Source organism: Fragaria vesca, linkage group LG4 (assembly GCF_000184155.1).
Source record: "Fragaria vesca subsp. vesca linkage group LG4, FraVesHawaii_1.0, whole genome shotgun sequence".
Taxonomy (NCBI): domain Eukaryota; kingdom Viridiplantae; phylum Streptophyta; class Magnoliopsida; order Rosales; family Rosaceae; genus Fragaria; species Fragaria vesca.
Genome location: NC_020494.1, coordinates 15,549,397 through 15,559,999, shown reverse-complemented (window position 1 = coordinate 15,559,999; position 10,603 = coordinate 15,549,397). Strand labels below are relative to the sequence as shown.

At 38.5% G+C, this 10,603-nt stretch overlaps 1 pseudogene across 1 annotated transcript in view; it reads right to left on the bottom strand.

Annotated features, from left to right (window-relative positions):
- The window catches only part of LOC101300341, a 68,607-nt pseudogene that overhangs the window by 22,698 nt on the left and 35,306 nt on the right, over positions 1-10,603 (bottom strand). Inside the window, exons 63-68 of the transcript XR_184582.1 lie at positions 6,785-8,396; positions 6,521-6,650; positions 6,184-6,237; positions 4,667-5,050; positions 3,557-3,610; positions 1,069-1,436 (exon numbers count right to left, since the gene is read on the bottom strand). The product of XR_184582.1 is annotated as an uncharacterized LOC101300341 (transcript). The remainder of the gene's footprint in view (positions 1-1,068; positions 1,437-3,556; positions 3,611-4,666; positions 5,051-6,183; positions 6,238-6,520; positions 6,651-6,784; positions 8,397-10,603) is intronic.

Here is a 10,603-nt window from a genome sequence, read left to right as displayed (position 1 = left end):
AGATTTTTTGGACAAATATATAGATATATATATATGTATAATTTTCTCCTTGAAAAAAATTATGTATATGTATTTTTTTTTTTTTGTAAAACAAATATATATATATATATATATTTCACATTTTAAATTTAAGCACAAGTAATGAAAAAAATGGCTTAAAAACATATTTTTATAGAATAAAAACAAAATAATCTAGAGCTATTATATATGAAAGGATAAGATTGTATTTTACTTAAAAATGACATAACATGATTTTTTTATTTGATGATATGGATAGGTGATTTAGCATGCCACCTAGGATTAAGGCCATAAATCTTAGACCTTATTAAGGCCTAGAAACATTTTCCATACATTTTCCATATACCAATGACGTTGACCGGGCTCCGGTGACCGTTGACCGGCTTCAACGAAAGATAGGAGATCTACTGGAGGCAGTAGGAGGTCTGTCCAGGGGTCTGCTAGGGTCAGTAGGAGGTCTGTCCAGGGGTCTACTGGGGGCAGTAGGAGGTCTGTCCAGGGGTCTAATGGGGGCAGTATGAGGGTCTACTAGGGGCAGTAGGAGGTCTGTCCAGAGGTCTACTGGGGTCAGTAAGAGGTCTGTCTAGGGGTCTACTGAGGGCAGTAGGAAGGTCTACTCAAGGCAGTAGGAGGGTTTACTTAGGGCAGTAGGAGGTCTGTCTGGTGATCTAGTGGGTGCAGTAGGGGGTATACTAGGGGCAGTAGGAGCAGACGACCTGCGTTTTCTCCACCACCAAACCCCTCACCAACAACAACCACACCAATATATTTTGCTCTGCTGCATTCAACACAAAGCAACCAATATATGCTCCGCCTCTGCAAAAAAAATCTCCATCAGCATTAGCATTGAATATTATAAGACCATATTTTATCTCCATGAGTCCTTGTCACTTTGCTGAGTATCATGAATTAATGGGTTCTCTACCCTTCACCAATTCAAAATCTAATATCAACCATAACTCTATTTCTGAATCAAATACCATGACCAAAAACCAACACAGTAGTACTTACCTTACAACCAAAAGTTTCAGGCAAAGTCCTCCAAATTACTTTCTGCACCCAAGGCAGAAGATCACCGCTACCAACCCCGACGGCCAGCTCACCACCACCTCCGACGTCGAGAATTTCCCGGGGTTTTCGGATGGGATCCTCGGCATGGAGCTCATGGATTGCTGTCGGAGCCAGTCGTCGTGGTCGGGACTTAGACGCCGTTTAAGATCTACACCGATGCGAAAACCGTTGAGGCCTACACCGTCGTCGTCGCCACCGGCGCGATGGTGAAGCGGCTCGTGTTCCCTGGCTTCGGCGACGGTAAGGGAGGCTTCTGAAACCGTGGGATTTTCGCCTGCGCCGTGTGCGACGGAGCTGCTCCGATTTTCAGGAACAAACCCGGCGAGCATCGGTGACGACGACAATGACTTCCAAGGCAAATAACAACACCAGCGGCGAGGTGCATGAGGCGGAGGTTGGGCCGAAGTTGGTAGCGAAAGGACCGAATGTGGAGAAGGAGAGAGAGAGTAAAACAGATCTGAACATGGGATGAGAGAGGTGAAGTCAATTGGAGAGGAAGATAATAGAGGAGGGTAATTTGGTCACGAAAAAAATATGAAAAGTCAAAAATTTTGTTAGTGGGAATAGTACCTAAGAGTTTATTGGGTTGATGTGAATTTTAGAATCTTATTTTGTTAGTAGGAAAAAAATGTCTAAATTTAGGGCTTGTGGGAATTTTCCCTAGAATATAATTAATTCCTATTTCTTGTTGAATAAATCCTTTAACAATCCGAGTACAACTGCATGTTTCAGACAGTGCTAGAGTCCTATTATTCTTACAGCTTTGTCAGTTTCTCAGAAAACTCAATAGGACTACGTGTTCCAAATCTATCAAGATTCAGCTTTGCATTCGTTATGAGTAAGTTCACCGCGGTATAATTGTGTAAATTAAGTGCGTTTCACCTCTTTGTTGTGCATAAATTTTCTAAAGCAGAACTTAATTAAGAATGTACAACTCTATTAGTTCCTCTGCTGGCATGTTGAATTGGAGACCATGCATACTTCTCATCTTATTCAGTTTGACAATGAAAAGCGTATAGATGAGAACCCTAAACCCAAAGCACTTCACATAAAGTTGAATTTGCCTCGTGTATTTAGGTAACATGACTTCTTTTTAGGTAAGATCCAATTCCATAGTTTTTATTCCTAGTTTGGTTAGATTTACTGATCCAGTTGGTACTCATTCCATGTTCTATAAATACGTCCAAAGAGGAGAAGAATCCCTCAGATATCAACAAGAAACACTCTTTCTCCGACCAACGACCAACAATTATCACTTGTTCAACCAACGATTATCAAGCATGGCCTCAAATTCTGGCGATAGTGTTCAACCAAATGTGCAACGTCGGGGAGATTATACAGTATGGGAGCCGAGAGTGGATGCTATAGATGAGGTAGATGAAGCATCAAGTTCTTCAAACACAGCTGTGAAAGCTGAGGCAGAGGTGGCATCAAGGACTTCATGGCGAAGAAGGGGATTGGACTGTTCTTCGAACACAGCTGTGAAAGCTGAGGCAGAGGTGGCATCAAGGATTTCATGGCAAAGAAGGGTGCTCATGCGGATAGGGATTGTTTTGGTTTTTATTTGGGGTTATACAGTGGACGCAAAGAAAATAAGTTCTTATGCTGAGAATCCATGGACCTTAGCTCTGTTGCAGGCTTGCTACGCGCTACTGTTCTTAGCTCTTATAAAAGCGGAGCAATATATTATCACTCTAGCGAGAAAAGAAAAAAGAGAGGAGGTACCGACAGAGTAACTAAGACGCTTACGAGCCATGCCCATTGTGTTTTATTTATTTATTTTGTTAGTTGTTCAGGAGTCCCTTGGAAGTTTTTGATTTATAAACAACTAAAATTGCAAATTCAACACTTAAAAGCATATAAAGTATAGCCAATGTTAATTTTTTTTATAAAAAAAATACATGAATTCCTTTATCCAGATGCTAGAGATGTAACCAATGTAACTAATGCTATAGATGGAACTATTAACAAGTTAAATACAACAGTGGCCACCATGAAATCTTCACCAAAACAAATCATATGAACTGACTACCAGGAATATTACGCTAATCATTTGATAAGATGGAATAAAAACTGAGAGTTAACAGCTGATAAGAGGGACTAGGGGAGTACGAAGATGAGAAGAGTAGACAACAAAGGTTTAGTAATATAGGGTATAATATGTAAAGTACTAAAATTAGTAACAAAGCTCAAAAAAGGAGACCTAGATAGACTATTGGATATGTCAATAACCACGTTTTTTTTTTTTTTATTTTTAATTATTTTTTTTTATCATAAGTGATATGTCAAAAATTCTTGGCAAATTTTTTTATCATATGGGATATGAGAGTACCAGTTGCGACGGATAAGATAGATGATGGAAACTTGTAAATAAACAAGAATTAATTGATTCAGATATATAAGATTCAATTCAAGTCAATTCCAAAATTTAATTTAATTCAATTTTGAAAAAACAAATGATACATACCACCACAACCACAAGTGAACCGGATATATGAACATCAAAATGGGAAATGCGCTCCTGCAAACATGTCCCATCAAAAAGACATCTCAAAATTTAATAAGTTGGTTCAATAATTCAATTCGATTTGACAATCAAATTCAAATTAAAACATGAGAAATTTAGAAAAATAACCACATTTTTGGTGTGAAATTGATTATTAACCTCTTTTTCTTAAGAGTTTGACATAACTTTTTTGAGTGTAAAAAAACATGACTATCCAAAAACACAATTGTATTGATTAAAAGAGAGAAAGCTTCACTGGAATAGCAGAAAAATTTGACGTCGTTGAAAAACTAGCAATAGCAGAAAGCAGATAAAGACCATTGATGACATTAATGGTGACTACCAAGAATGGGAGACAGAGGGCATATGTGAACAGACTTTTCAACATATAATGTGCAGTTGAGCCATCCGTTTACCAGGGTCATTGGGAAGAAGAGGATTAGGGTTTGATTTAGGGATGAATTTGGTAGCAGAGAAGAATGAGTTTGACAACAGGCACAACGAGAATCAATGAATCATAATTGCTATGTATGATCACTTACAATTTCTACAACTGCTATTGCGTACCTCTAACACCAAGGAATAAGCCGACAATGAACCAACCTCAAGACTCGACTCCATCCCCTCAAGAAAAAAAAAAATTTGTATTTTGATACACTCATCGAACACCAGGATTTTGAAGCCAGATGCCATATGAACTCAACATAAAGAAAATTGTGACTTCAGTACGGTTGAAGGGTTTTGGGTTTGTCATTGCCTTAGTGGATACCCAGCTATATTATGGAGGGAATATATATATGTGGTGTTGTACTAAGCTATATCATAGTGAGAATCCGGAATCCTAATGCTTCTGAGTTTTAATCATCAAGCTATATGGGTTTAAGAGATGCAATTAAGAGGAACTTGAAGCTTCCAGGCACAGCTATGTTTCCATTAAAATTCTGTGTTTTGGGTAATCATGTCATTTCACGTTGTAAAATGGTTAGATTTCAAAGTTCTTTAAAAATAGGTTAATAATCATTTTCACTCTTAAAAAGTAGTTAGTTTTCTAAATTTCTCTTAAAAACATACCAGTAACAAGATGAACAGAAGACCAATGCTGATGTACTTAAAGGCAGCGATGTTCATCAGCCATCTCCTCATTGCGGTCTTCCAAAACCTGATGGCGGTTCTCCAAAACGTGATGGCGGTCCTCCAAAACCTGGTGGTGGTCCTCAAGAACCTGGTGGCGGTCCATAAGAACTGGTGGCGGTCCTCAAGAACCTGGTGGCCGTTGAGGACCGCCACCGGGTTTTGGAGGACCGTCACCGGGTTTTGGAGGACCGCCACCTGGTGACGGTCATTCAAATCCAGAACAGCCCAATGGTGGAACTGAGCATCAGTAACCAAAGTTTGATGCTCGCGTTGCAACTGGATAACATCCACCTCAAGCACAGGTATTGCCTCATTCTCATCCTGCACCAAATTTTATCATTCACCAAATCAATACACGAAATTGACAATCTGTATCACAATACGGTGATTTTCGTCATCCAAAATCATAGAGCTACAAAACCCAGTATGATAAAAGGAGAACAAATACAAAAATTAGGAAACCCAAAACAATTTCATAGAGATACCAGTTTGCATAAAAGGAGGCAAATCAGGCAAGCATTTGAGTTGGAAATGCACAACAAAAAGAGAAAAGAATCAAAGAGATGAAAATGACTTCCCCTCCTTCCTCCTGAAGCCATTGAGATGTTGAGAACAGTCGCACAACCAAAGAGACGCGCGCAGAGCAAGAGAGCCGACGAGAGGCGCACTGTAGGGTTTTGAGTTCGTTCGTTTTGAGCTTCAATTATAAGGCCAGGCGTGTTATATTCCCCTGGATTAAGAATTAAGATAACACCCCAGTGGCCCAAAAACAATCTGAGCCCAACAGTTCTTCCATTTTCAGTAAATATTACTATTTCTCTCGAACTCAATTCAATTTGTCTTTTTTTTTTTTTTTTTTTTTTTTTTAAATTTATTTTTTTTAAGAATTAAACTCTAATTCTTAGTCCCTATCATGAAATTTTCGAGATACCCTAATTGATTCAATTTTTCTAAAATATGAAAACCCTAATTCAATTCTCCGTGGCCATCAGCAAAATAACAAATCTAAAATTTCGCAATTGGAAGAAAAAAAAAATGTTATTTGGTACCTGCAATCAGATTGCTATACACAGATAGATGTATATGAAATCCAAGATAACAAAATGAAGAAAACATAACATCTCTTCTGAGATTGAGGATGTTGGTGTAGATCTGAACATCTCTCCATCAGAGAGATGACATGTTTTCCACACAAAGTCATCTTACCCTCATACCAGAACTTCTTGTTTGACCTCCTCATATGGTGTATCTTGGTTTGGGATTCTTCATCAATCAAATTTTGTGGGGAAAGATAAACCTATGGGGAAGATGTATCTGCAAACCAAAAGGGGGATATAGTTCTGAACAGACTGGAGGCAGGCATAATAGAATGAGTGATGAGTCATTATGTAGGGTGTTTAAGTCTTAATCAGTAATTTAGGTCAACTAAAATTACAAGAAAGTCCTTGATTAACCTCTGGACCAATAATGAACCAAGTCTCAAGCTCAGCCTCTGAAGCCAGTTCTCTCTGTTTAGACGATCAAAAGAGATATAATATTTAGCTGGTAGCTTCTGTTGCTGTCACATAGAGCATGACATTAAGCATTGACCAACACATTGCCTCATTTCCCACTTTGTATAAGAACAGCTGTAAGAATATGATGAAATCAAAATAAACAAGACTGCAATTCTATTTGGCATAATGTCAAGATCATGACATACAGAGGCTGTAAGGAAAATGTAAATCTTCATATATCAAAATTGTCCACACATCAATAAAAAGGGCAGTACCTAGAGGAACATATCCATACGAAAGGGTAATCAACTTGATCATCCTGACAAACTGTCCATACTTCAACGAATTTGATACCCAGAGCCTCCAAGAAGAGAGATGTTAATAAGCTGCAAGAGCACCAGGCCAAAAATGTATCTGCCTCCACACTACATAAAAGAAAAGATAACAATCTTATGAGAATTCAACCTAAAGAATATAGAGTAAAAAATCAAGTACAAAAGAAAAAGAGGGAAAAAAAAACTAGTATTGAATACCTTACATCTTTCAGTGCTTAGAATACCAGCTTCGAGAACACACTAAGGCATTCATCAACTCTGGCTTCAAGCAAACAACACGTGCATCAGCTGGCCTTGCTTCAGTATAAAACGCCTCAAATGAAGAGGCAACAGAAACAGGAATAGCCAAGAAATCACGTGCCATCCTGGAAAGGGTAGGATACTTAGCACCAGCGGTGCTCCACCAAGTCAAGGCATCGAAATCCTGACTCCAAGGTAAGACAGGCTGTTCCAGATAGCAATGCAAGTCTGTTTTCTTTGCAGGTAGATCACTTAACTGGAGGAATTCTTCATACTTCTTCATCACACTAAAGGTATAATTTGCATTTCCAGCAGCAGGGACCTCTCCTTCTGAATCATAATCAGAATCAGAATCAGAATCAGAAGCAGGTTCACTTATAAATTTATCTTTCTCAGGGAAGCGAATCTCATATTCATCAAACAGTTTGTTCATAGCCACAAAAACAGCCGCAGCTTGTGAGTTTCCTTCCATACCCTTGACTTTTGAACAAACAAAGTCTATGTATTTCATCTTAAACCGAGGATCCAGCACTGCAGATATGGCCAACAGAAAGAACATGTCATCCCAGTACTTGTCAAACTTCTTCAACATGTCCTTGGCTAATGTTGCAACGAACTCACAAGAGTCGGTGGAAAATTGCGTCAGAATTTCACGAAGCTCATCAAGGTGATAGAGATAAATATTAGATGTCAGATGCTTTGTTTCAAACAATACATTTAATACTTCATATATCTTGTCAACAATCAAACAAACACCTTCAACTTTCTTCCATTCCTCAGGGGGTGGTACATTATAACTATTGATCACATCTTCTGAAGAGAATTCTCCCATAGTCCATAGCTGCAGAGCTCCTTTTAGGTGGGAAGTTGTGAGATACCACAGCGGTAATGACCTCCCAAAAGAATACAGCTCACGAACTTTGTCAATGATATCTTTAATCATTTCAAACACATCCTCCACCATTGTCTTGATCATGTCCGCAAGACAATGCACACGAAACAGCTGACCATTGAGTTGGAGATTCTTGTCTTGGATGTGACTTTTCACACACTTAACTAATGAATCATCGGAATCCTCATCATTCCTAGTGAAAGTGGATATCTTGTTCTCAATTCCCCAATCTTGAAGCAACTTAAACATGCCCCCATCATCACCTTCAGGAATGTAATCATCAGACTCACAAGAACCCCAAAGAGACCGGAAATTAAGAACCCACTTCTTCAGTTTCCAATTCTCATCAATAAAGTGTGCATAAAGGCATAAGTAATCCTCACAATTAAATGTATCCCAACGGCCACTTTCGTGCCTCAGTATGTCCATGGAGAGGCTAATCCTTCCATCAAAGTTCACCAGGAATTTCTTGGTTTCTTCTTTCCTTTCCTTGTAAACTTTCATGCATTCAGTCCCCACCTTCTTGAAACTGAGCTTGAACTGTGGGTTCAGCGTCTGTAGAAAGCGTCCGAAATTTTCATCTTCAACCATCTGAGGTGGAAAGTCTTCAGATGAACAAGCCATATTTGCAAACTCCCTTGCAGCATTTTGCTCATCATAAGTAATTCCAGGCTTTCCAGATCCAGGAACTCCTCTAGGCATATCTATCATACAAAATTATTTAGCTCCACATCAACCCACACATTGTTCTGTTTATCTTGCGTCACAAAGTTCAACTACACAAGAAAATCAATCTTGGTGCAAATCAAGACTACCCATCAAAATATACCAAACTCAAATCGGTAAAAATACAACCTTTACTCACCCACAGATGTCAAAACTTAATAACGGATACATGAATCTAACAGAAAATAGAGCAGAACTATGAATCAAGTAGGTAACTTTGTAGACATCAGATGACAAACTAAGTAAGATCGGAACAGACAATAACAAGACTAAAAGCACAAGTACAAGCTAGAAGAAGCCAACATTGCGTACGGCCAAAACACATTTGAGTTATGTTGCTTCAGATAGAATAAAGACATGAAATTGAGGGTTGGTGCCAAACCTGAAACCACGTTTAGGGCTTTTTTCGGAAGAAGAGCCCAGAGAGAATTGAGAGGAAATAGAGAGCACAAAGAAATTTGAGGTCTTTGAAGCCAAGTGATCAGACCCTGCTTTGCTTTAGGGTTTTAGTTTAGCGGGAAAATAATATAGTGTAGCATCGGTACCGTACACGTGGCTGGCTTATTTACCGAAGAAGTCTTTTCATTTCCATTTACAATTTCGAGGTGAAAAAAAGAAGAGGAAAAGTAAGGGCCCGTTCGGTAAGGGATTTCAAAATGAGTTTTCCATTTTCAAAAACCAAAAACAGGTGAATATGTGTTCGGTGGCTTTGATTAGGAAAATACGGAAAATGGTTTTCCCAAAACGATAACCCAATTACTCTGTACATTTGATGTTTTCACTGTTTTTGAAAACACGGAGATGAATTGATAAAAGGCGCGATAGACTGGGCTCCTTTCAATAGCTGCCATCTTCTTCCTTCCTCTCTTTCCCTACAAGTCTAATCTCTGCAAATCAGCGCACTTCTATATCATATCTTCCTTTTTACTTTTAAGATCTACAAGCAAACATATTTGGGTTGTATGAATATGCATAGATTGGTTGCAAAATATGTAGATCCCCCATGGATGGACCTGCTTGATTTTTTGATTTTGCAGCAACTTACGCCCAATTAATTCATATATATTATGGAGAAGATGTTTCGTCAATGATTCTGTGGGGAGTAGTATTATAAACATGCACCTATTTTTGAAATTGCCCATATAAAAGCTTGAAGAGCTGCAAAGAAGAAGCTCTGGTTTGAATAATCTCCATGTTTAGAACTAAGATACAGTGAGCAAGACAAAATTGAGAGAGGAAGAATAAAGAACAGTGGTAGTGTCGTAGTGGGGTTTTCTTTCAATTGCATTGTTTATAAATATTTTATTCGGTTTGGAATAACATTGTTCAAATTCGATTTCGAACAAATAGCTACCGGACATACTCTCAAATCTTAAAATTATAAATTCGTTTCCTCATTTTTATTTTTCAAATATAATTTTTAGAAATGGTTTTTAAATACGATACCGAACAGACCCTAAATATTCCTCTTCTTCCAACTCCTTCAGAACAGTAATACCGTATCAATGTATCATCAATACGTACCGTGAGTAGGTTTGAATCTTGAATCTTTGAATGAGTTTCCTGCTGAATAAGTTCACTGGTGAACTACATTTACTCACATGTTTGCCTTCGTTTAGATAACTAGCATTTTCATTTAGGCGACCAATATGGCAACATGGGACGAGTCCAGCAGAAGGGCCATTTGAGCTTGAGGGGAAAGACTACCACACCAAGTCACCGGAGCATCCAAGAAATGAGCAATCGACGCAAGGGCCTCAGCCGAAAGGTTTGCTTCTCTTATTGTATGCGAGAAGGAGATACTATTAAAAGAGTCGCAAGAGCCTTGACATCCCTAATTAGAGACTTGAGATTCCAAGCAACTAAGAAGTTTGATGTGAGATGGAGATCAAAAACAAATACCTCTTGTAACGGTTATATATGCATCATGTACGTAGTGACTATATGCAAGAGAACGGTAATGCAGTATTGAAAATGTTGGTGACCATTTTCATATGTTATGATGCTAACAATAATTTTCCTTGGCATATTAATGGAACACTATTACTCTTCTGGGATTTACTCCATTTGGTTATGGGTTAAGGTGAACTCGGTGGTGTTGGATGGAGGGTGAGTTAGCACCCCGCTCTTGATTGAATTGATGAAACTTCTGCTGTAAAACCAATTCATACATTGTCAACAAAAC